Source organism: Cryptotermes secundus, unplaced genomic scaffold (genome assembly GCF_002891405.2).
Source record: "Cryptotermes secundus unplaced genomic scaffold, Csec_1.0 scaffold407, whole genome shotgun sequence".
Classification (NCBI taxonomy): domain Eukaryota; kingdom Metazoa; phylum Arthropoda; class Insecta; order Blattodea; family Kalotermitidae; genus Cryptotermes; species Cryptotermes secundus.
The window spans coordinates 2515729-2541982 of NW_019741981.1; the positions used below are offsets into that span (position 1 = coordinate 2515729).

A 26254-nucleotide genomic window follows, 5' to 3' on the forward strand; every position below is an offset into this window, starting at 1 on the left:
CCCAGAGTTGTCAATGGCGCCTGGGTCTCCGGAAACGTCGCTACTCTAGTGCTATAAATCATTACGCTTCGTTGTAATTTAATGTCGTAGCAAGCGAAGATATCTCTCTCTATCTCTGTGATCTCTATGGCTCTACAACCCTTTGGTCCTTGGGGATCAGTCCGTCGCAAGGCCGCTATATACAAACAGAACAACACAAACGCAGAATATACGCATACAGAGATCCATGCCTCGATTGGAATTCGAACCCACGATCCCAGTGTTCGAGAGGGCGAAGACGGTTCATGCCTCAGACCTCGCGGCCACTGTGGCAAGGCTAAGATATATGCGTACAATATTTTACGTCTGTAATCATACAGGACCGGATCAGAGTCACAAATATTGATCCATATTGATCATACATTAAGAATATAAGAGCTGGACACTATAGGGGTCATTCAACCCCATCAGACTCCTTTAGTGTTTACAGACCTACTGAAGGTCGGACGACAAGCCACCTCCCCCTACGATACTCGTGTGCATGCATCGTAGTTGTAGACTGGAATATCAGAAATTCACTAGGGTTCACTGACTTGGCTGAGGTACAATCGAGCGAAAGTTGTATTGAGTATGGCAAACAATGCTAAGTGAGAAAGATTGGATATGAAATTAAAAATAAAGAATGGAGAAAGATAAATGAAAGGCAAATATAATCGGAGGCGGACCTGTTTTGACATAGTTTCTAATGTAGGAACTTTGTGTCCTATTAATTGAACTGCTTATACGTAATATCTCGTAGCCGTGAAAATTCTTGGCCGTAAATTAGGGGTTGGCAATATTTTCTTACGTAACGAGAAAGTAGGAGAAGCGTAAAATCCATAGCGGACACCATATGAATATGGCGAAAGAAACGCGAATTGAAATTGGATTACTAACATTTCGTGTATACTTACAGCAAGATATTTTCCAAAATACTGTTTTAGAACACTACCCCACAAGAAACGACTAACGAATATTAGTCATTATCTTGAACATGTCACCATAATGTGTACACGAACCATCAATTAATGTAACACGTGGACATAAGATAATCATTTGGAACTCCTTGGCGCTGGTCAGTCGATTCAGAGCATAAATCACTGCGTGCATTTCAGTCATCAGCGAACAATTGAGACATCATTATGAATGTTTTAAAATTCTTGCCGGCACCCGAAAATCCTTGCGACAGCAGCAAGGTGCCCACGGGCATTCGAGTTGTGATCTCTGTTGTAAAGGACAGACCGCTTCTGTGGTCTAGTGGTTCCTGGCTACAGATCCAGATGTCCGGGTTCGATTCCCGGCGCTACCAGATTTTTTCGAAGAAGTAGTGGGTTTGGAACGGGGTCCACTCAGCCTCCTGATGATAATTGAGGAACTGTTTCAAGGAAATAGCGGCTCCCGTCTAGAAACCCGAAATTAACGGCCGTGGGGATTCGTTGCGCTGACCAAGCGACACCCTCTATCCGCAAAAGTTAGCACTAAACTTCGCCGAGAAGCGGCGGTCGCTCGGTCGGTATAGTTCGCTTGCGGACTGAAATCACGGAGGGTTTTTTTTTTTTTTGGTGTAAAGGACACTGCCTCTTCTATCGAAATTCCAACTTCACTTTCCTGTGTCGATCACTGCAGACAAAAATGAGTTTCTGCCTAGTGAATCATGGCGGTATAAGAATTGTATCCGGTGTTGAGAAAATGTTAAGTTCTACCAAGATATATTTAACTTACTTCAGGTTTGCGTTTAGTTTAAATTTGTATATAGCAGTCGGTATATCGACGGGCCACGGGCTAGACGGCCGGAGTTGGAATCCAGGCAGGGGCAAGCTTTTTCTTTTCCCCACAGCGTCCAGACCGGCTCTGGAGCCCACCTAGCCTTCTACCCAATGGGTACGGGGGCTCCTTCCTCGGAGCTAAAGCGTCCGGGGCGTGAAGCTGTCCACTCACGACCTCCATGTAATTCCGAGGTCAAAAATGGTGGAACTATACCTCCACTCTTCCTGGCATAGTGCTTAATTAAACAAGCACAAGGAAAATTTTACCTTTACCTTAAATTTATACTTTAAATGTCTGATGTATTCAAACAGTTGTGAATAAGCAGTGGTGTTGAGCCGACCATAAACTCTTTGGGTAAATTCACTGGGCTAATCATTGCGTCAGATTAGGCTGAGCAGCTTAGTTTTATACGAGTGGCGTTGTATGTCCATGTCAGAGAAAATTAATAAAATCCGTTATGTTTATTATCATCATCGGAGAGACATGGGGTATCTGGGACGCTTAGCATGACAATTTCTTTAAGGTTTATTAAAAAATTCTAGTAGTAGTAGTAGTAGTATGTAGGCCGTAAGTTAAATGATGTTGAGAGAAATTTAGGGCATTCTAGAATAATATGTTGAGCACGTATATCGCATTTTGGCCTTGTACAAGTAAAGTAACAAGAGTGTAGAGAAAATTCGTAATTAGGGTGATTACATACTAAAAGAAATATGTAAAGCATCCGAGTAAGAAGATGACAAATAAGTTTCTGCGTTAACTTGTATGAAGAAATCATTTCTGAGACTCAGACGGAGAGGATGTAAAAAGTAAAAGTAAAGCTATCCCTGTAACAGGCCGTGAAGGCCCATTGGGTTGTGAGACGTTGAGGGTCCCACATTTTCTATACAATCGGCTCACAGATGGCGGTAAGGTTGTCAGCCTTACGCGCCGGCCGCGCTTTACTCCCCAGGAAAATTATTTAATTAATTCCTGGTACTCATTTCTGTTAGAGGCTGAGTCAACCCCAGGGCCATAGTGCGGCTGGTAGGATTAGGTCAATTGAAAAAAAAAATACAATGGCCTCATCAGGACTTGACCCGCGACCTTCCGCCTTGTAACATAGTGCCTCAACTACTCTACCGCGTGCCCCCATAAGACGGAGGGGAACTTTTATTAAAATTGGTCATAATAAAACTGGTTAGAAAAATATGAGCTGTATTGTTCTGGCTCAATATACACTCCAGTGACGAACTTCTGTGACGACTGTGACAAACAATTTCTTGTAAGGTGAACATTCGTCAGCCGCTGAAGAATATTGTATAGCATGGAGTTAAATGAATAATTAATTATGATAAACCAATATTTCTATATAAAGTTTAACGAAGATATAATTTACAAACCATTACAAAACTACAGGTATAACGGGGGCACTCGGTAGCGTAGTTGGTTGAGGCACTCTGCTTCAAGCCGGAAGGTTGCAGATTCGTATCCCGATGAAGTCATTGGATTTTTCAATTGACCTAATGTTTCCAGCCGCATTGTGATCCTGCAGTCGACTTAACCTCTAATAGAAATGAGTACCAGGAATCTTCCTTGGGGGTAAAGGGCGGCCGGCGCGTAAGGCTGACAAACTTACCGCCATCTGTGATCCGAATGTCAAGAAAATGTGGGAGCCTCGACGTCTCACACCCCTATGGGCCTCCATGGCCTGTTACAGGGCTAGCTTCACCTAACAAAACTGTAACAATGTAAACAGCATTTCCCTCCTTAATCTGAAGTACACTATACCAGCACTTGCCGGGAGTAACTGTAAGAAGCAACTGAAATCCCGCAGTCTGGAGAGTCATCCGAGGGTGAACTCAGTACCCCTTGATACAAGAGTTCTAGCTCGAGTATGCATTGAAATAAATGTCAGAAAAATTGAATATAGTACGGAATTTCTTGTACGAAATGGAAAATAATATAAGCATGAATTTTTGCTAAGTTCGTTTGTTGCGTATGCAGGCCAAACGCTGCAAATTTCCATTTACTGGAAGCTGCAAGCGTTTACTATTAGGCGGAGCGTTTGTTATTTACATTCCAGAAGTCTCGAAAGTGTTCAGTTATGAGGATTTTTCACCCTGCTTCAAAAGAATTTATGAGAAATTTTCATGCAAGACTCTTTGAATTGCTTACAAATTTAGTTGTTAACATAATGTGTGTACGAATCATGAAGTTCTTAAATCTGTAGCAGCAGCTTGTTCCTCGGAAATCGATAGGGCTATGGCTAATTCACAGAGGCATGTCAGTGCTTATCTTACTGAAAGCAATGTACGAAGCGCTGGGTGCCCTACAAATTATGCAGACAGGTTATCGACTTTCACGTTTATCTTTGTTCTTGAGTCTCACGTCTCCCTGAGTTAATATTTACATGTCAACCTACTTAACCATAAATTAATAAAGGCGTGTGTTTTTTACGGGCTTTAATATTAACTTCCATTTTGAATTGTTTTTATCTTTAAGATAAAGTTTAAGATTCTGATACACAGAACTGGTAATTTTATGCTCCTTCGTGTGGGCGTGAAGCTTCCGTACGCTTGAAGAGTATTTGAAGACTTAAATCTCTGTGAATGTTTGTATACACGAGAAGTTAAATAACCAATGACTGGATAAATTTACACAATGTATATTTTACTACTCGGTACTATTTACGTAATATTGTTAGATTTGTCTTGAATGAAATATTTTGGGCATGTAGTACCTATGTGGAAAATTAAAACTGAATTCAAAATTCTGACCGAAGAATCTAAAAGAATGAGTTCATTTTGGAGCTCAAGACATAGAAGGATAATATATGACTCAGGGGAATGAGGGTTGAGACTGAATTGAAGTAGCTCTGGGTAAGGTCCATTAAACGTCGTTTGACGCGTGGTATCTGTGACGTTTTTCACGTTTGTGACAGTAGAAATAATAATATGACGATATCTGAAACGAATAAATCTCTAGAGCAGTGAATGACCAAGAATAAAACTGAAGGGGTTACCAGAATATAAACCGTCTTTGTTTATTAGTTCATAACATGTTTCGGCCTAGATAGACCGTCACTAGGCGATTCTTTGAGAGACACACAAATGGTAACGGACTGTATACAAACTACAGCACTAGTATAATATTTTTGCTAGTTACAATTTGGCGGATCCGACATTATCCCACATACACTTCAGATTTTAAATGAAGATTATATATTAAAACAATGTAACGAAAAGATTCCTATGAGACGCGGGTATGAAGCTGGTCAGGTGGTGGTCGGACCTTCACGTTATTGGCCGTGAATTACAAACATTGCAATAGGAAAATACGTCAGAATTTACTTTTTATTACAGAACTCGATGTTAATAAATTTGTAACGTACAATTCCCTTGCCAGAACACGAAGAGGGGGGAATTACAGTCGTTCGGACCGGTTTCTGTTCTTCCTGCAGCACGTTACGTTGGGTTGGTAGACAAGTAGATGCATCTGTTGTAGGCGTGGGCGTGCGCAGAGGCAGTGTACCTGTAGGGAGTACAGGTACATCACCAGGCGATTAGTTGTGTGGGACCACTATTGCAACAGGACACATTGTTGTCACGGCTGATACGTAGGGCAACATTGAATAATACGCAGTAAGTAATACCATTCTATCCTTTCTTCCTTGTGATATCCAAAACAGATGGAAAATAGAGCGACCAGTTTTGTTATGTACCTAGAACACTTTGTGCCAAGGCTAAATAAGAATGAAGAAAAATTTAACAGGTTAAAGTAGGGACTTTTGGTTAGAGTGCCTTATGTGATTCCCAGTTTGTGTTCATAAATACTGAGTTGGTTTGTTGGTTGCTTAGTTAATGGGTTTAAAGGAAATTCAGCTACAGTTGTTAGATCGGGCTGTCGTGAAGGCCAAGACATTGGTCCTCCGGTTGACACCTGATATTACTTAGTCCCTATGTCCTGAACATCACAAACTGTATTTTTATTATTGTTATCGTACATATAAAATTTGAATGCAAATTTTAGCCAGTGGGCCAAAGCGATTGGATACCGGCTGGTCAATAGGGGCTTGACTCCCAGGAGGGGTAAGGATTTTTCTCTTCCACACCAAGTAAATCCTTCCTTCTGGATTCATCATACATCAGTACTTTGTGTTCTTTTCCTGGGATAAAGCGGCCTGTGAACTGCCAATCTGACGCCTGGATTAAGACCGTCTGAAGCCCCACCTGCACTTCTGCTATAGCTTCGTGGCCTGGAATTTTGGCGCAAAGGGTATTTGCCTCTAATGCTACCAGAGGATATTATGATTTTTGCAGATTTTGGTGTCATGGAGTAAACTTATTCATTCTTGTATTGTTTTTCCTGTATTCACATTTAAACAGTCTTATTTTATTAGCCGAGGTATCAATATGTAGTCATCAAGTTGAATATAATCAGCCCGAGTCAATTTCTTAAGGGTTGCACCATTTTGCGAACAAAAGACCCCGCTTCAAAACAGTGTATACCAAACGTATCAAATTCAAATTGTCACCTGGCTTACGTAACATTCCGCAATAAAAAAGCCAAGTTTTTTTTTTTGCCTGTGTGTCATTAGTAAAGTGGGCGTTCTAATGAGAGACTGCGTTTAATGAGCCGACCCCTGCACTTCAAGCAGTACCGCAACCTTTTAATTAAGGGGCCCTAATGAAAATAGTGAATTCAATAACAAATGTCGCATAATGCAGGCTTCGTAGCCTACATTGTCAAGGTGACAATAGTGTCATTACTGTGCTGAGTGGTACGCGACTGGTGTGTTGGTTGGTAATGGAACAAGAAATTTGTATATCACATTTGAAGTCTCATATTTTTATGTGTTCTTTTCATAAGATCCATAAAACGAGAGCATAGCGAGACGGGCCATTCTCATAGTTTTCTTTTATAGCTAGTGGGGTGGGACTAAGTCCCTTGTGCTGCGGCCACTTCTGGCTTATTGTACCAGCCCCACATGATAGGTGAGGGTGATTGTGGAGCAGTAGGTGGAATGAAGTTTGGCAGGGGAAACCGAAGTACTCGGAGAAAACCTGCCCCTGCGCCACTTTGTCCACCACAAATCCCACTTGACCAGACCCGGGATCGAACACGGGCCGCCGCGGTGGGAAGCCAGCGGCTAACCGCTTGAGCTATGGCGCGGCCCATTCTCATAGTTACTCTCCGAAACGTCGAAATTAATATGAATTTTTGTTTTCAAGTGTGTAAACATAATGTTCTCTGGCTAATTTAGTTGTGATTTTCTTTATCGTTTTTGGAAATCTCAACTAGCATGCGGTTCAGAACATAGGTTTCATTTGGGGTAAAGTTGCCCCTGTTCTTAACTAAATAAACATTACACCATGAAGACGTATTGGGGAGTGAATGTAAATATCCACGTTTTCTTGACCTTGGCACTAGATGGAAGTGAGTACTTAACTTCATATCCTGGCCTCTTTACCCCAAGGGAAAGAGCCCCGGTACCCACCGGATATGAGGTTGGGTGGGCCCTAGAGCCGGTCTGGACGCAAGGAGAAGTGAGAATTCTTGACCTTACTGGGACTCAAACTCCGGACCCATGGTCGTTCAGCCCTAGTCAGTCGCTATACCGACTACGCTGTAGGTTTCTCGAAAGACAAATATCGTAGGAAAGGCGTGACACATGCCATTAAACTCCATTTCATTAGGGCCTACAACGTTTACTTGAAACATTTTCTACATGGTGAATATTCAACGAAATACGGAGATAATTGACGATTTTATGCAGAACCGACATAAACATTACGGAGCAAGTCTGCACAAGCGGCAACGCCCCTGACTTCTATTCGCGAAGTGTCCGTCATTTTCTTAATTCCATGCAATAAGATAACGGGATAACGCGGATTGCGTCACGATCACTTGTTTCATAATCACTTTCAACTCACTCTTCACTATCATGATGATCATGATTATGTGACTATACCAGTCGGAGTTACTGGCAACATTGTTAGGTTGTTCCTAAGTTTAATTAGTTAAGCACTATGCCATGAAGACATGGGGGAGTGGAGGTATAGCTCCACCATTTTTTACCTCAGCACTAGATGGAGGTGAGTGGTCACCTTCACGTCCCTGTCGCTTTACCGCAGGGGAAAGAGCCCCCGGTTCCAGTTGGATGGGTGTCTGTGCGAGCCCCAGAATCAGTCTGGAAGCTGTGGAGAAAAGGACAGCGTCCTTCACTCACTCATGGAGCTGAACCCTTCTTGAGAAGCCGCGAATTGTGCAGCTACACAAGAACTTCCCAGCATTTTATGGAACCAGTAGGTTCATTACCGTGTTTACAAGAGCCCTCCACCGGTCCCTATCCCGAGCCAGATCAATCGAATCCATACCATCCCATCCTATCTCTCTAAGACCCATTTTAATATTGCACACCCACTTACCGCTTTGGTCTTCCCAGTGGTCTCTTTCCATCCGCTGTTCCCACCAATATCCTATATGCATTACGCTTCTCCCCCATTCGTGCTACATGCCCGGCTCATCTTATCCTCCTTGACTGGACAGCGTCGTTAAATAATCCAAATTAAACACTTAAAAAACCGTAATACTATTTCTTTGCTACACTACAGTTGTGTACCTGCTGTAATGGATTCATGACTACGATGGATGAACAACAGGGCCAGTGAGGTGTCGGCATGAAGATTCGTAGGGAACACATATAAAAAATATGTAGACTTGAGGTGACCACAGTCTATTCATGTTTAACAGTGTCGCCTTCACATACAGTACTGAAAAACGTAAGAAGTAAAGGTTTTATTATGCTTTTCTAAATAAGTATTTTAATGAAAACTGCATCCGACGACAGAGAGACAACTGTTGGCAGATCCATCTACCAGCAGAATTAGTACTATCTGCAACGAACGCGTGTAGTAGCGCTTTCTTGGTGCATTGTTACCATGTCACACAACGCTGTTACGATCTTATTGTGACAGATATTTTCATGTTTTTCTTTTAATCTCAATATTAACTAAAATATTTTCAATTTGTACCCAGTAACAAAGATAATAATCATGAAAGGATAATTGTTTTACATTCGACAATTGAACATCCTTGTCACGTTTGGTTTGTTTATTTGAGAAGGAAGAGAAGGAGCTTTAAGAATTCGTTCTGAGGTCAGTACATTGTTGCATTTCTCTTATATTTAATTTTTAAATTCGAATTTTAATTTCGCTGGTCACTGACACCGCGGACCATATGGGAACGCTCAAACATTCGGTGATGGAATACGTTTATCTGGCTATGGGTATGAAGGACGTTTGTATATTTTTGTAGTGATGAGCGTAAATAGGTACCTCGCGATGGGCCGATTTACAATCTCTGCTTTCTTACGAAATATATCATGCATTAAATGGCGTCCGAACATCTAACTAAATATTAAAATAACACGTTAATACAAAAATACATGAACTCGTTTGTGGAAAATATTGTCGCGTATCGGGCTTATATCGCGACAAATAACTTCACGCCGTATTCGATGTAGCGAATTTTATTTCACATCCGCCCTCACAATCACCCAAATTACAATCTGACGATTACTGCTATCTGCAGTATCACAATTAGTACACTCCAAATGCCACAATACAACTGACTGGTTGCTGGCTAACTCGACGATAGGTCCAGGACTCGCTGACTGACTCAGTACAACTCTGCGGTAGCCACACTAGAACTGGCTGTGAATAGCCTTCGCTTCTCCCTATGTAGCCTCGATCGGACAATACGGGAAAACGGCCACGTAATAGGCACCCTTTTGCCTGGCGCTCTGTTGCTATGTAACGCTAGCGGAGGTCACCGCTGTTACTATCGTAACGTCGCCGCTGTTGATTCGCGTTGCCTAGCGACCGCGATATCCCTCGGTGACGTCACCGCGGAGGGGAGTGGCGGGGCGGGAACTCGCCTATTACCGTAAGAACGCGAGCGTTACGCCACCGCCACGCACCGCTGGGGAGGTAGGGGTCAACATGTCACAATATATTGTGTTGCTTAATGAAAACGTATCTGTGATTGATAAGATCTAAAAGTTTGTGATGATGGTAAATTGTTACAATTAATATGTTGCTGGACATTATCCATCATGTTGTCTGTTCTTAAAAAACCGTCTAGTTTCTATTAAAAACACAACGTTTCGGGAACTGGAATCTGTCCCCGTCTTCAGGTAAAACCTACTCAGTTGGGTCCAATAGACAGAGCTAGCCCCCATCTCCGGAGACTAGACGGTTTTTTAGACAAGATGATGGATATTGTCCAGCAACATATTAATTGTATCTGTGATTGGTTTATTGGGCATTTAATATCACGTACATACGTACATAAGCCGTTTGATTCATTTCATGTCCACCCTTATACCTGGAGGGGACTGAGTAAATCCATGAAAATCCTCACCTCTGGTCACTGATCGCGGGCAGGATTTGCATTTGTACTGCCAACATGACAATCAGGAGTCGCGACAGCTCAGTCGGTATAGCGACTAGACTACGGGCTTCACGGCCAGGGTTCGATTCCCGGCGAAGGAAAGAATGTATATCTACCCCAAAGCGATCAGACCGGCTCTGGGACCTACCCAGCCTCCTATTCAATAGGTACCGGGGGCTCTTTATGCCGGGATAAAGTCACCGGAGCGTGAAGCTGACCACTCGCCTTCATCTATTGCCGATGTTAAGAATGGTGGAACTGTACCTCTACTCCCACTTACGTCTTTATGGCCTGGCGCTTAATTAATGAAGGGCAAGGAAAGCCTCGCCTATTTCTTACAGTCAGGGAGAATTACAAGTTTTCGGATATTCGGGATTAGATTTAAGACCCCACAAATTCCACCTTGACGAACAGTAATTGTGTTATCGTACTAAATCATTTTGTTTCTCATGTACATAAGACGGGATAGCTCAGTGCCAGGACGGCTGTGGTGCGAATTCCAGCAAGAACAGCATTATTTTCTTTGTCACTATGTCCAGATCCGCTGTGGGCCCCGCCCCTCCTCCCGTCCAATGGGTAGCAAGGGGCCCTTACCCCAGAGGTAAGCCACAGAAATGTGACACTTTGCGTCCACCTCCGCGTACACCGTCGCTACCTCGTGCTTAGTCTGTGCGGCAACAATAACTTTCATCTTTTACCTTCCATATGTACTTTGAAGTAAATTTTCTCGGTAAATCATAATAGGTTCCTCAATAAAATATGATTCTGGAGAACAGTTTTCTATACATAACTAGCTTTGTGTATGACTGACAGCTAATCGATGACTGTGAATGCTCAATTGGAAATGCCATGTATAATGCATGCATTTCTTTAGACACGCGTTCTCCAAGGAATGGAAATATGAACCCATAAAAGTAGAAAAGAAAATTGCAGGTCGTGGTACTGGAGGGGGAGGGACTGCCCTTCTTCGAGAAAAAAATGAACTGTTCTTTGGCTACACATACAGAGCTGTGTCCTGACGCTGTCCGTCAGGGAATCAAGTAAAATGCTAAGAGAAAAAGGAGAATTATTTCTGCAACTGTGTTGATTCAGAATTGCAGGTTCCAAAACGATGTCACGATACAGTTAATGATCACATAGTCTGATTACCGATTTCACAGTCATCTGTACATACTGGATGTATATAACACGTATAAAGGGCAGAGCTATCCCTGTAACAGGTCGTGAAGGCCCATAGGGTTGTGGGACGTCGAGTCTCCAACATTTTCTCTACACAGTCACTCACAGATGGCGGTGAGCTTGTTAGTCTTACGCCGACCGCCCTTTACTCCCAGGACGGTTCCTGGTACTCATTTCTGTTAGAGGCTGAGTCGACCGAAGGTCCATATTGCAGCTGGAAGGATTAGGTAAATTGAAAAAAAAAAAGTTCCAATGACCTCATCCTGAATCGAACCTGTGACCTTCCGGTTTGTAGTATAGTGTCTCAACTATCTACGCTACCGCGTGCCCCTTATGTAGTAATATAACCCATATAGGCCTATATATCCGTTAGCACACACGGATAATGCCCTCTTTATTCATAAAATTAAATATTATGGTCATTATGAATGGTTACAGTTTGAAAAAGGCGGATAGAAGCGGATCTGGTCTCATTTAACTTTCAAAGACTATGACAGCATTTGCGGTTCTTGGTTGGAGATCCGGCGGTTCCGACTGAGTTCCTTGTTACGAGTGGTGGGATGGTGCTCTGAAATAGGCCGTGAGCACTTCTCTACATTTCGTTCAGAGTTCTCCATTCATAAAATTATTGTAGGTCTGCCATCACTTGTTCGACATTCCTAACCTCAGTAGTTCATGCAAATGCTGTTAATCAAGCTTAGAAGACAATAGGCAAATATTCGTACACGTCACCATTTGTGGATACAATCACTGCGTGTAGCTGTGATAATATGACCTCCAGCCTCCTTCAGCATCACTTTAGGTTTCATTCTGAGGTGTTCAGTCATATGTCAATATGTATTTAATGTTAAGAAAGAATTGTATTCTACTTCGGTCATCTAATTTTTTTAATGCTAGTGGTGGGACTAAGTTCCTTGTATTGCGGCCACTTCTGGCCTATTGTACCAGCCCCACATGATAGGTGAGTGTGATTGTGGAGCAATTGGTGGAATGAAGATTGGCAGGGGAAACCGAAGTACTTGGAGAAAACCTGCCCCTGCCTCACTTTGTCCACCACAAATTCCACTTGACCAGACCCGGGATCGAACCTGGTCCTCCGCGGTGGGAAGCCAGCGACTAACCGCTTGAGCTATGGCGCGGCCTACTTCGGTCATGTAAGTAACGGGCTATATACAGAGCGACCATTCCGTCCTGCTTAGCTGGGATAGTTCCGAATTTTTTATCTTGTCCCGGGCGGTTCATTAAGAACTGCACAAATGTCCCGGATTTCTTTAAACGATCTATGTACTGTTTACTGTACACTTAAAATAAAATTTAGTCCCCTGAGAGACACATTTGTTCTGAAACAGGCTGTTATCGACATAGTGTTTCATTGTGCGTTGTCGGCGGCGAGAGCAGAAGAAAATGAAACGCGTGTGATGAGTTAACATTTAAGCTGCAGTTAGTATTTATAATACGTAACGCCCAATGATGCGATGATTGGTGAATAGGGTGAATAGTGTCTCTGAAGGAGGCCGCTGTAGTGGACTAGCCGAAATATTATCCCGAAATTCTCCTAGAGGGACTGAGGAGAATTCAGAAAACCCAGGTATTCCGGCCGAGATTCGAACCAAACTCATAACAAATGCAAGTCTAACACACTACCACTTCATCAACCAGTGTCGTTTCCTGTACTTAATAGCAGAGAAGAGTTGTGTTCAGTTTTCAGCATGTACATGGACCTGTCTGTACTCCCCCTGTGGCATCCCTTCTCGAAACGTATGATAAGTCAAACCATACCTCATCCCCCATCAGCCTTAAGTCGCTGTAGATGGCAGCTAGGGGCACTCAGGACCTAGATATTATTTCCAGATGGGGGCTGATAAATGTGCCCTAAATTTTAGCCTGACCCAAAGTGACCTCATATACCCTTAGGTGGAGCAGATTCTCCTGTGATACGAAACTGCACACTACTTTACTGACCCAGCATGCTGCTGTACCCCTTGCCCGAGGGTTACCAGGTCGCACGAAGTAGCGTGCTTGCTGCTTATTTTGGCTACGAATTCACGTCAAGCTATCTGGCTTGTGACCGCTGCAGAACAATCAACACGGCAGAAATTCTACTTTCCCATAATTAAATAACAATAAACTTTGCTCTCAGACTTAATTAGACGAACATAGCATTTAAGTGGTTAGCATCGCTGCATCATTTCAGAAGATCGAATCTTGGCTGAAGACTCATTGTCGTTTTTGTGTGGTTTTCTCCAATATTTCATGAAAATGATGAGTTAGGAGACCCGCCTCAAAGCAGGCACTAATTGCTTCGTTCTAGGTCTTTATCCAAACTTAATTCATGATCACCTTACCATTGCAAACTATACGCAATATAATCTATGCATCAGATAAAACATCGTTAAACCATCCAGGCCCTGAAAGCAGAGTTATATGGGCGAGCACAGAAAGAAAAAAAGGGAAAATACGAAAGAGAGAAAGGGAAAATGTGTGAAGATTAGAAGATTAAGAAGGAAGAGAAGATGCAGGAAGGGATGAAAAAGGAGGCGTGGAAATAGAAGCATGTATGAGGAAAGTGAGTAAAGAAACGAAAAGAAGAAGTCGAAGGATAAGGGACGAAAAAGAAGAGATGAGGAACAAGAAGAGATGAATGGAGTGAAGGAAATGAAGAAAAAAGTATCTGAAGAAGTTCGGAGGAGGAAGAGAAAAGAAGATGCAAGGGAAAAGGAGTAAAAGAAGGAAACAAGAAATAGGATAGCAGGAAAATGAAAGAATGAATTATAAGAAGGGAGGAGGAGATGGAGAAGCAGAAGATGAAGATAAAAAAGGTGATAATAAAATAAAATTCCTCTTCCTTTATGTAGGCTTGTCTGATGTCTTGAATCTGAAAGGGTTAAATGAACTAAGAAACATTAAAGAAATAACCTTTGCTTGTTATACATTGGTATACGGGTTAGGCGAAATAAAGGCGTCTGTGATTTAGGCAGCGTCTATACGAGCGCACAAAATGCATCCGTTGTAACGAGACGGACGTTGTTGAGGACACCACACAGTTGCAGAATGCGGTTCGTAGTTTTTTGTCTGCAATGGAGCCAGAATAAAGCGTAGCATTCGCCTCTTTTGTTTATTTCTACAACGGACATCATGACGTTCGTTACAACGGACGCATTTTGTGCGCTCGTGTAGACGCTGCCTAAGAGTATACCTACCAGTTTCGAGACCCGGCCGAGTTGCGGGTTGTTTTGAGAGTAAGTTTAGGCTGTGTATATAGCGTGGAAACTTTCTCATTCATAATTAAATGCTTGGATATAACAGAGTTATATAATCACGGCCCACTGTGTTTGTGAATCTCTCATTTCCTGTGGTGGGTTTAAAATTGCTTATCTGTGCTCTTCAGCATCGAAATCTCCCAGCAAGTCTCTCTTGTAGCGTAAATACATTCTAATTCCTCACAAAAGCTGTTCTTCACATCTTCATTCTAGGTTGGGACATGCGTGTGTACGCTATCTGATCACGCATGCAAAGAATCACGTGCTATCACAAAAAATATCCTTCTTACAGCTGTTTCAAGACAGCTTTTCTACAAAATATCAGTTCCCAGATGGTGGCATTTGTTTCTTAGATATTTCAAAATCCTTCCTATTTTAATACAGATTTGGTATCAAATAAGTCTTACGCTCAGTCACAAAAGCATTTTGTTGTATCTGACGTCCTCAAAGCGGCGAGCATGAAGGGTGAAGGTGAACTTCACCTGCTACGAGACTACATATCGTCACAACCATATCATCGTGTTATTTTTATTGCCTTCGGGTGGCAAATAAATTTTTTAGTTTTTCTGCAAGGTGTCACTCTAAATGTTGATTGTAACACAAGAGCAACAATTCGCATTGATAAGTGATGAATCGATATATCCCTACATAACAAAGGAGACTATACGCAAAAATACTGAAGGAAATAAATTAATTTCTTTTTTATTAATTTTTACTGAGATATGATATTTTGGTCTTTTATATGTTCGACGGTTACAGTCGAATGGGCAGCACTTTTGGTTCTTATTCTGGAGGTTCCTCGCTCAAATCTTGGTCCGGAGGCCGGATAACTTGAGTGAGGTTTTCGCGACATTTCTCGGTCTTTCAGGAGGATTCAGAGGTAGTACCTCAAGTTAGAGCATTCTCGCTTCTTTCTATATCCATTCCAATTGTTGTTCAGTAACCTTCATGTTAATGGACGCTATATATGTGTACTTCTAGTCTGAGCTACGGGCAGCGCCTGTAAAGAAAATCGCAAGTGAATCGATACGCATTGTATACAAATGTTGATGGCCTTCTATACTAGTATATGTTTGAAAGCAAAGTACTCAGGGAATATTTGCTCGTAACAGGAATGAAATTATGTAGTAGTTGAGGACGTTACATAACGAAGAGATTCGTGACAGAGGTAAATTGAAGAAAGTAAAACCTTTAGTTCGTACAGACTAGGAAATAAATGCATACAGAATATTGACGGGGTGATTTCTTAGGAAACGACCATTTGGAAGACCAGGAAGGAATGCGGAAGAATAATGCTATTACGATGCAGCTTTAAGTAACAGGTTGTGAAGACATGAGGTGAGTGGAATTGACACAGAACTGTGACCAGTTGGGTGCCTTAATATTGGCGGCGTTTCCCTTTCAATTGTGTTACCAGAAAAAGAAGAAACTCCTTGGTTTTAGTCCGCAAGCGAACTATACCGATAGAGAGACTGCCGCTTGTCGGCGAAGTTAGTGCCAAATTTAGCGGACAGAGAGTGTCGCGTGGTCAGCGCAACGAATCCCCACGGTGAATTGCCTAATTTTAATTTCTTAATTTATCGATTAGCAGGTAAATAAATCAATAAAAGTTGTTTCAATAAAACGGGAGCAGCGTGCTTAATTTTTTGTAGTGAGGATTGCGTGATTATTTTTATACCGTTCGACGTCTGAAAGTTGGTTATATCTGCTTTAATTAGTTGTCCGAAAGCGAGACAAATGGGCGTAGCTGATGATTGGCTAAACTTGAATTTAGGAGTATTTGGTCGGCTATTCTTATGGTTGAGCTGTCCATCACAGACAGACAGAGGAACGTAGATTATGAATGTACCGAAAAAGCGTATCATATCTTTGAAAGTTTTGATTATTATAAATAATGTAGAAAACATAAATTGCAGCATTTTGAGATAAATTATTCACTCAAAGGTTAAACATTAATTTACAATAGCCGTGTATCTTAAGCTTTTAATGTAAGAAATTAATTAATAAGGGGTCGATCACCAAACCAATGAGCCATACTAAAATCTAAACGATTAATTTTTGTTGGACTTAATTCGGAATCCGCATACACCAAGGACCTAACCCATGACAACTGGAAAGGAGGACAAGGAGGAGAAAAAGAAGAATAAGAAGACGTAGGAAATTGATATGTGTTTAAGAAGTAGTGGGTTAATCTCGGTCAGGGAGAAACACCTAGAGATAATTAAGTTGCAGCGCTGTTGGGCCGTAAGGTGCATAATAACAATCCGAATGTTCACAGTCCCGACTTAGTTTACCTGGGAAGTCACTCATATAAATTTTATTTGGCTTATCTTAATAAACGCATCCCGGCAAATCAAACGAAACACGCCTTCACGTTCAATCGATGAAAACGCGGAAGGTTAATGACCTGGCGCCATATGCCCAAGTTTGAATATAACATAACAACAGTCAGGTGAACAAGGAATTCCTCACTTTAGCGTGGGTGTTTTGATCGATATTGCGAGATATCGAATACTGAAAGGGCACGAGATGCGAGTGAACTAACTGTTCTGTTGCTTTGCTTTCTGTAGGGCAATATTGACTGAATAATTTATATGTCGGGCAATGACCGAAGACTGATTATTTGGGTGATGTAAAACAATAGTATACACTGACTGACCTTCGGCTGCGGTCACGAACCTTCAACCAGAAAATATTTTAAAAATGAGCTATTTTTTTTTTTTTTTTNATTTCTTCTGGCTATGGTACTTTGTGTGAAACTTGGTCTCTGACATTAAGGGAGGAACATAGACTGAGGGTGTTTGAGAACAGGGTGTTTGAGAGAATATTTGGACAGAAGAGAGATAAAGTGACAGGAGGTTGGAGAAAACTGCATAATGAGAAGCTTCATACTTGTACTCTTCTCCAAGAATAATTAGAATGATGAAATCGAGGAGGATGAGGTGGGCAGGACATGAGAAAGAAGAAGAGTGCATATAGGATATTGGTGGGAAAGCCAGAAGGAAAGAGACCACTGGAAAGACCAAAGTGTAGATGGGTGAGCAATATTAAAATGAATGTTAAAGAGACAGGATGGGATGGTATGGATTGGTTTGATGTGGCTCAGTATAGGGACCAATGGAGGGCTCTTGTGAACACGGTAATGAACCATAAAATGCTGGGAAATTCTTGAGTAGCTGCACAATTGGCAGCTCTTCAAGAAGGGCTCAGCTCCATGAACAAATAAGTAATGTTACTTCAGCCTTTCTGTTTCCCGAATCATCTCGGAACTCATATTAGTCTGACACTTAAAATCGGACTGATCATGTAATGAAATTACAGCCTGTATGGTGTATAATGTACCCGTAATTAGCTTAAAGTGAACGCGAATGTTCCGTACGAAAGAACTGAGGCAACGTCTTGAGCCTGAAAACGAAAGGAAAACAGACATGTTCTGCACAGTTTTCAGAATTAAAATTAATAATTGATAATTTTAAATTATTTTTACTGTGAAAACATGAGTTATGAAAATTAACGTCGCCGATTCTTTAAAGCAATTCATTGTCACTAACGTTCAGTGACGTAGTTTCTTTCAGAGTACTCACCTTCTCACTGCGTACACACATCCAAACATTTGTTTTCGTGCCTGGGAACATTGCTAGAAAATCATTTTCCGAAAATGTTCTCAGTAGTTGCGTCACATTGCTAGGAATTTATTTGATTCAAACTTATTTCGAAAGAGAGATACAGCATCGGTAATATTGAAGGTCACATGGGGCCACATAAAACAAGTATAAAGAATGTTCCGACATTGGTACTTGTCAACAAACCACTTCACCGGATTTGTATTTTGGGAAGGTGCATTGTCGTGTAGCCAAACACGGCTCCAGACGAATGTGTGGACTGTCTTCGAGGTGGGAAAAATATAATGGACATTCTGCTGCAAAAAAAAAAAAACAGATTAATTTAATTTTGATTTTTTATTTTGTAACATTTTCTTCGAACTCCTCTGCTCCGAATGTTACCATTGAAGACTTAGGCATTAAGTTTCTGGAACGTATTTGAAGATTCGTGTCACATCATTAATCACTATTTTTTCCAAAATTTCGGGTTATTTTGAAGTTAAGAGAAGATTTTCTTTCCATCTTTCTAACTACTGGTATCAAACAATATTTAGCTGCTGAAGTACCAAACAGAATACTTCGTCAATGGAACATTTATTGAAACAAAACTAGGAACAAATTTATCGAAACAAATTCAACGATTGTTGGAACACAGAACTACCATATATGTAATATAGACACTTTATCAATATTATTGCACAAAGATATGAGCCAAATTATTTAATCAGTCAGACGCCGTATGAATTCGAATTTTTCAACTTGAACGCAAACCTGAAAACTGCATAGCCTCGATACTAACCAACTCAAGGATGGAAGGAAAAGCCTTGCTCCCCATGGACTTCCAGTTCCACCCTTGCACCTCGGTGCCCATTCAGACTGGACAATCCTGAACACAGTTCGTGGAACCGTTTATATTTCTACATAAGAACCTACAACTGTAGGTAAAGGTAAAGTTGTCCCTGTGCTTAACTAATTAAGCACTACACCATGAAGACATGTGGAGTGGATGTAGATCCATACTTCCTTGATCTTGGCACTAGCTGGAGGCGCGTGGTCAGCTTCACGCCCCTGCCACTTTATCCCCGGGGGAAAGAGCCACCGGTACCCATTGGAGAGGAGGTTGGGTGGACCTCAAAGCCAGTCTGGACGACTTGGAGAAGTGAAAATTCTTGACCCCACCGGGACTCGAATTCCGACCCTTTGGTCGTCCAGCGTGTAGTCAGTCGCTATACCGACTGCGCTATACCGGCTCTTACAGGTGTAGGACGATTTTTAGAAATATTCGTAAGCGGTTTAAGCACAAGCTTGCAAAGTGAACTTCTTGCCTCCTTCCCTTCCGGAAAGAACGCCGTGTCTGTTTCACTATGTTAGTGTTTCTTCACCGAAGAAAGTTACATAATTAGTGAGTGGGTCATTATTGCCACAACAGTAATTACGTGCAGCAGTCCGTATAGCGACTGGCTACGAGCTGGGCGACCGAGGGTTTCGGAGTTCGAGTCCCGCTACGGTCAAATATTTTCTCTTCTCCACGTCGTTCATACCGGCACCGAGGCCCACCCAACCTCCTATCGAATGGATACCTGGGGCTCTTTCCCTGGGGGTAAAGCGGCCGCAGCGTGTAGCTGATCACTCACTTCTAGCTAGTGCCGAGATCAAGAAACCGTGGATCTATACATCAGCTCCCCTGTATGACTTCATGGCATAAGGTTTAATTAGCTAAGCACAGGGACAAATTTATCGTGTTTTAGTCTGTTCAGCAACCCCTCTATTTGTTATAATATTTCTCACCCCTCTTTCAAAAAGTTGTCAGGGATGCAAGACAGTTTCCAGTCACCTATTGCCATTATATAAGTAAGCAGTTTTGTTGTAAAAGGAAACGATACACAGATCATGTTTTATGTGTTCAATGTCGATTTCTTTAACCTGTACAAAATCGAATTAATGAAACTGATTTGTTGGGCCGATGTTATTTCTCCCTAGAGCGATGGTTTTCCGCCTGTTCTGATTCGCTGGCCAGTAACACACCAATGTCTTTTTTGTTTTCCCTGCCCGAGAAGTGGGATCTAATTCGTTCCACACTCTACAATACCGTCAGCAGCCTACAAATCTAATTATCAGTAAGGTAAAGACTAATTTGTCCCTGTGCTTAAATAAACACCACGACTTGAAGAGACATGGGTGTATGTAGGTGTAGCTGGACGTTGGCTCAAGCGCAGCGCTTCTGCCTTGTTATCGACAAGTGATTTGTTCGAATGTGGACCGGGACATCGGTTGTCCTGACTGAGATGTTTCGTAGTTTTCCTTGAGCTCCCCACTCGAAAATTTTTCTACCCTGAAGATGGAGGCGATACGTTCCTCTGAAACGTCAGTTCACACAAGATATACACGGCACCACATCCCAGAAGACGGCATTCTTCATAGTCACCGCCGTGAAAATCTCAAATCCTATATTCACATGGTTATTACGCTCTGAACTCCGGCAATAGCCTCTTATGTGTGACTTATCCGGCCTAAATTTAACTCTAATTATTATATTTAACTTTCTTTTTCATTTTTTAAATGATGCTTCAAGACATTTAGAGATCACTCGGGCATGAAATGACGCTACTTAAATTTTCAAACATTGCAAAATGTAACTCAAATTTTTGTATGCTCCTTCCATAAACTATGTTTACGGTGATGATGATGACATTTATAATAATAGTAGGTATAATAATATAAAATAATATGTACAATTGTTACTACTAATAATGAGTAAACAATAAATACACGTAACAGTAACAGAGACAGCAGTAACAACAAAACGAAGACGTCCAAATCTCACCCCCCCCCCACTGTTGATTCAACAGGTATGCTCGCACGTGTGGCCAAGTTTGTTGTCAATACTTATCCTAGCAACCACCTCTCACACTAGTGTTTCACCTCCGCTGCAAATATTTATGCAGTACACAAATGCAGCAATTTCGTGCAGTGGAACAGAAACAGACCGCCTCATGTGTCATGGCTGACGGCGTAAGCAAACAGGAGTGAGAAGACAATACTCACTTGGAATTATATAGAATATTGAAGTGTGATTTTGGTTCCCTGATTGTAAACATTTTGTTCAAGTCACTAATTTGAACGAAGAACAACAGAGTAACTAAGCAAGAGGACTGAAACGATACATGTTAAGAAAATCCATCATTTGTTTATTTTTATTTCGTTGGCACTACAGCTCCAGCGGGCCTAGACCTACCTCCATGAACTTCTCCGTTCACTTCGGTTTTTCTAGATCTTACACATTCGGTAGGACTCCTTGGGCGGGTGATCAGCTCGTCGCAAGGCCTCTACCTGTACACAAACACAGAAAACGCACACACACACAAACTAAACATCCATGCCCTGAGTGGGATTCGAACCCACGATCCCGGTTTCCAAGCGAGCGAATACAGTACAGGCCTTAGACCGCTCAGCCACCGTGACCGGCTTGACATTATTTATACTCATCGCTAAATATTATTAGGTTGTTTACATCAAAGAGGATGACAGTCAGGGCATAGAGAAATATGTGAAGTGCATACAAAATTTTGATTGGAATATTTCAGTGGTGCACAATATTTGAGAGGCCAAAGCATAGATGTAAGGAAAAAATTACAGTAAATATTAAAGTGATAGGGTCCTGGGACAGGGTTTCATGGCGGACTTGAGTGAACATAGCAGTGAATTTTTGGGTTGCGTAAAAATGGGACATTCCTTAACCAATTTTCATGATCAAATCTTTAGTCCTTAGGTCATGGCCTTGGTTACATTATGTAAGCTGTTAAATTATTTAATTTGTTTTAGGTTATTTAATGATGACACATTGATCACAGTCTCTGTAGAGCTAGAGGATATAATGGGATGATTATGCAAAGTAGGCTGGTCGAGAGTTTCAGAAAACTTTTGCTCTGAATGTATTGCTGCCGGCTACATCACATAGGTATACTTGATTTTCAACAAGTGCATGACAATAACTGATCCATTACGCCACATTTACGCTGCAAATTGCCTGTTGTCTGAGGTACAATATACACAACGTTTCGTGATCGGTCTGGTCTCCTGTCTTCAGGCGATTAATCACCAATAGGCTTAGCTTTTTTCTATCATTTTGTGTGTTCGATATGAGTGGCAAAGGTTGGGATCGATGGCCGAACCGATTGAGAGCTAAGTATATGTGTTATAATAACAATAACGAGGTGCTATATGAGGGGATAGAAAATCTCGCCTTCAGGTATCATTACGAGCTCGTTCCGTCCGCTTTCCATTCACACCATCTTCAAAGAGTTGCATGAGTCTCTTACATACTTTGCTAATTATACAGGGAAGTTTTCGATGAACTGTTGATAGCCCTGTACTCAGTGTCAAGAGGACGCCACACACGAAGGATCAGGAAGTGTTTATTGTCAGCGGAGTTTCTTCTTTGGGCGGCTATTGTAATCCTATGTAGAGAAAGTGTCGATGGCATTTGTCCGCACACGTTAGCTTATTCAAAGACACTATTTGCCGGTTTGGTAGAGTGTTTGAAGAAAGTTAAAAGGACGTAAATATTGCATGTCTAGTCATACGGAAGAAGTTAGGAGTACAATGGAGATAATGCGAAGAAGTCCAAGCAAAAGCATTTTATATTTATCACAACAGATACGGGTCTCAAACAACGCCGTAAAAACGTTTTTTTTGACGATGATTTATCTTTATTCAGTTAAAATCAGCCTCGTTATGAGATGAAGTAACGCGACGTTACTGTTTTGCGAATGAGTACACAGCGTTGCTTAGGTGAGTTGGGATGATGTTCTCAGTTGAAACTCAGCCTGAAATCGATGGTTCTGTTAATATAATGCTCGCCTTTGGGCGTAAGATGATCCAAGGCTAACCCACTGCACCCCAAAACAACTACATTGTGGTGTGAGATGGTACAGGCGGTTCTGGTTTTCGCTGTCTGCTTCTAGTGGATCAATTTGACCATTTGTTGAAGGGATACTGCATTTTAATGCAGGCTATACCACGTGGTTAGAACAAGACGATGCCAAATCTCGCTAACTATGGCACACTTTAGCTTCGTCATGTTTTTGAAGCGAGAATATTGGTGAACCAGTAGTCTGTATTTGAAGAAGGATTATCGTGGTAGCGTAGTTGGTTGAGGCACTATGCTACAAGCCGGACGGTCGCGGGATCGAATCCCGATGAGCTCATTGGATTTTTTTCAATTTACGTAATCCTTCCAGCCGCACTATGGCCCTGGGGTCGACTCAGCCTCTAACAGAAATGAGTACCAGGAATATTTTTGGGGGTAAAGGGCGGCCGGCGCGTAGGGCTGACAACCTTGCCGCCATCTATGAGCCGATTGTGTAGAAAAATGTGGGAACCTCAACATCTCACAACCCTATGGAGCTCCACGGCCTGTTACAGGGATACCTTTACTTTTATTTATCCGGTTTTAGCATTATATTTTCCGAAGGGAAGTTTCATGTCAAATAATACAGTTAGCATTGTTCTTGGAAAGTAACTCAACTGTGCTGACAATCTGTAATATATATCAGTGTTGCTCTAAAGTGCCTAAGACTTGGAAATTGTCATTAAACACGGCAGTGCATGCGCAGTCAGGAATGTAATTTGTAGTTCCTATAAAAAGTTATAGATTGTTAGGGCTGTACCTTGACTTTCAAGGGTTAATGACCGGTACAACGCGAAGAATTGCCTATACTTCATTCTCAATGTCTGTGGAGTGGGCTTAAGCATGTTCTTGTCCCATTTCAACCCTCTGGAGCTATTTTAATTTTCAAGTTGCTGGATGTTATTATTAATATTATTATTATTTTACTGCAATTGTGTGTTAACCCGGTGGCAGTAGATCTTACACCGATGAGGAACAATACAAAACAAAGTACATTCAATAAACAAGGCGCACACAGTTCAAGTACACATATATTATTGATGAAAATGATTCGAAGACGCTATGACTTCATGAATAAACCCACTCAATTTCGGAATCTTTCATTTCCTGACACTGTCAGTACCCAGAGTGTTCGCTGTCTGTTGCGAACGAATACTTCATGAATACCAAGAACAGGAATGGAATAGTTGGCGGGCGTAGTAATAATGTCTCTGTAGTCACAATCTGAGGAGCAGACACGTCAGAGAATCTTGCGAGTCGTTTCAATGCTTCTCCCATGACTCATAAGTGTGCGCTGTGGAGTAGCATGTCATAGATGGCAAGGCGTTGTGGATGTGTAAGATGAACGGGTCCGGGGGTTTGGGGGGGGGGCTACTGCAGAGTAATTATTCCGCATTCGGAGGTCATGGTTACTGGCTTCGATCTATAATATATTGTGAAACACGTTACAATATTAATACTAATAATAAACCAGTTAAACTCTTCTTTATTTACGTGCAAACTTAAAACAGCTCAGAGGCCAATTACAAAGTTGGCACGAATAAGAAATAACAACACAAACAAAGTAAAAAACAAGGCAGTTTATATGCTACTAATGTTACTGCTACTACTAGTACCTTTTTTTTCCTTGGCCCTACAGCCCCAGTGGGCCTAGGCCTACCTCCATGAACTTCTCCGTTCACTTCAGTTTTTCTAGATCTTACACATTCGGTATGACTCCTTGGGCGGGTGANGCATTAAAAATTTAAATTATCATTAAGAGGCGAGGAAAGTTAATATAATACATTTACAATGGTTATGCCGTTATGCGGGGGAGAAATGGTTTTATACATACTTATACATACATGCATATATACGTATATTTATTGCTTATAATTAGTGTTTCAACATGAGGAAAGGACCGTTATAAAATACGATTAAGGAGAACGTTTTTGGCTCTAAATACGTCAACGTCCCTGGAAACAACATTAGCAGCTGATACACATCTAACAGAGGGACGACGACTTTTACACGAGGAGCAGACAATGAACAAAGCAAAGTCTCCGATGTTCCGAGCAGGAACAAATTTCCAAAACAGAAGGACAAAATTTAGAACCAAGGTAAACTTGAATAAGAAACAGTGCATCATCATATGCAAAGGGTGCAATTTGAACTCCTCCAAAGCAAGAAAATGCTGCAATGAACTTAAGGAAAAAAATGATTAAAAGAGAGGGCCGCAAATCTCTTCCGGATGCGTTGCAGTTTGTTGGCATCAGTCGATGTAATTGAATTCCACACCTCGTACGCATATTCAGGCTTGGATCTCATCATCATCAGTAATCTGTCAGACGACAGGTCCACAGTCTCTTCCAAAACAATTCCTCCACTTAATGCGATCTAGAGCTTTCTCCTTCAAATGACAGTATCCTCTTCTGTCCCCAAGGTCATCCAGCATCTTCTTACGTCTTCTTGTCACTTTTATCCGCCCCTCTATCTTTCCTTCAATAACTTCTTTTAGAAGGCAGTTACCGCGTAAGATATGCCCAATCCAATTAGCCTTCCGTTTTCTTATTTCGTGTAGGATATTCCTCTGCTCACTGACTCTAATTAACACTTCTTCATTTCTCACATAATCGGTCCAACTGATCTTCTCCATCCTTCTCCAACACCACATTTCGAAGCTTTCCAGGTGTTTCTGATCTACTGCCCTAAGTGTCCAAGTTTCAGCCCCATACAAAGCAATGCTCCAAATGTAGCATTTCACTAGTTTCTTCCTCAAATTCTACACAACATAATTTATAATCTGTGCATAACATCCTATTTCTGTTCGTTATTAGCCGTCTCACATGCAACTGTGGTCTAGTGGTCAGGGTTCCTGGCTACAGATCCAGAGGTCCCGGGTTCGATTCCCAGCGCTACCAGATTTTCTGAGAAGTAGTGGGTGTGGAACGGGGTCCACTCAGCCTCGTGAGGATAATTGAGGAGCTATTTCAAGGGAATAGCGGCTCCGGTCTAGAAAAACGAGATTAACGACCGCGGGGATCCCTTGCGCTGACCACGTGACACCTTCTTGCCCAAAAGTTGGCACTAACTTCGCCGATAAGCGG

General features: G+C 41.7%; 1 protein-coding gene across 2 annotated transcripts in view; it reads left to right on the top strand.

The window, feature by feature from the left end:
* The first annotated feature begins 5283 nt into the window (after window positions 1-5283).
* Window positions 5284-26254, top strand: part of LOC111872942 (tetraspanin-11) — a 72185-nt gene continuing 51214 nt past the window's right edge. For both annotated transcript variants that reach the window (XM_023867248.2, XM_023867247.2), the window contains exon 1: window positions 5284-5405. The gene's annotated coding sequence lies outside the window, so the exon portion shown is untranslated. The remainder of the gene's footprint in view (window positions 5406-26254) is intronic.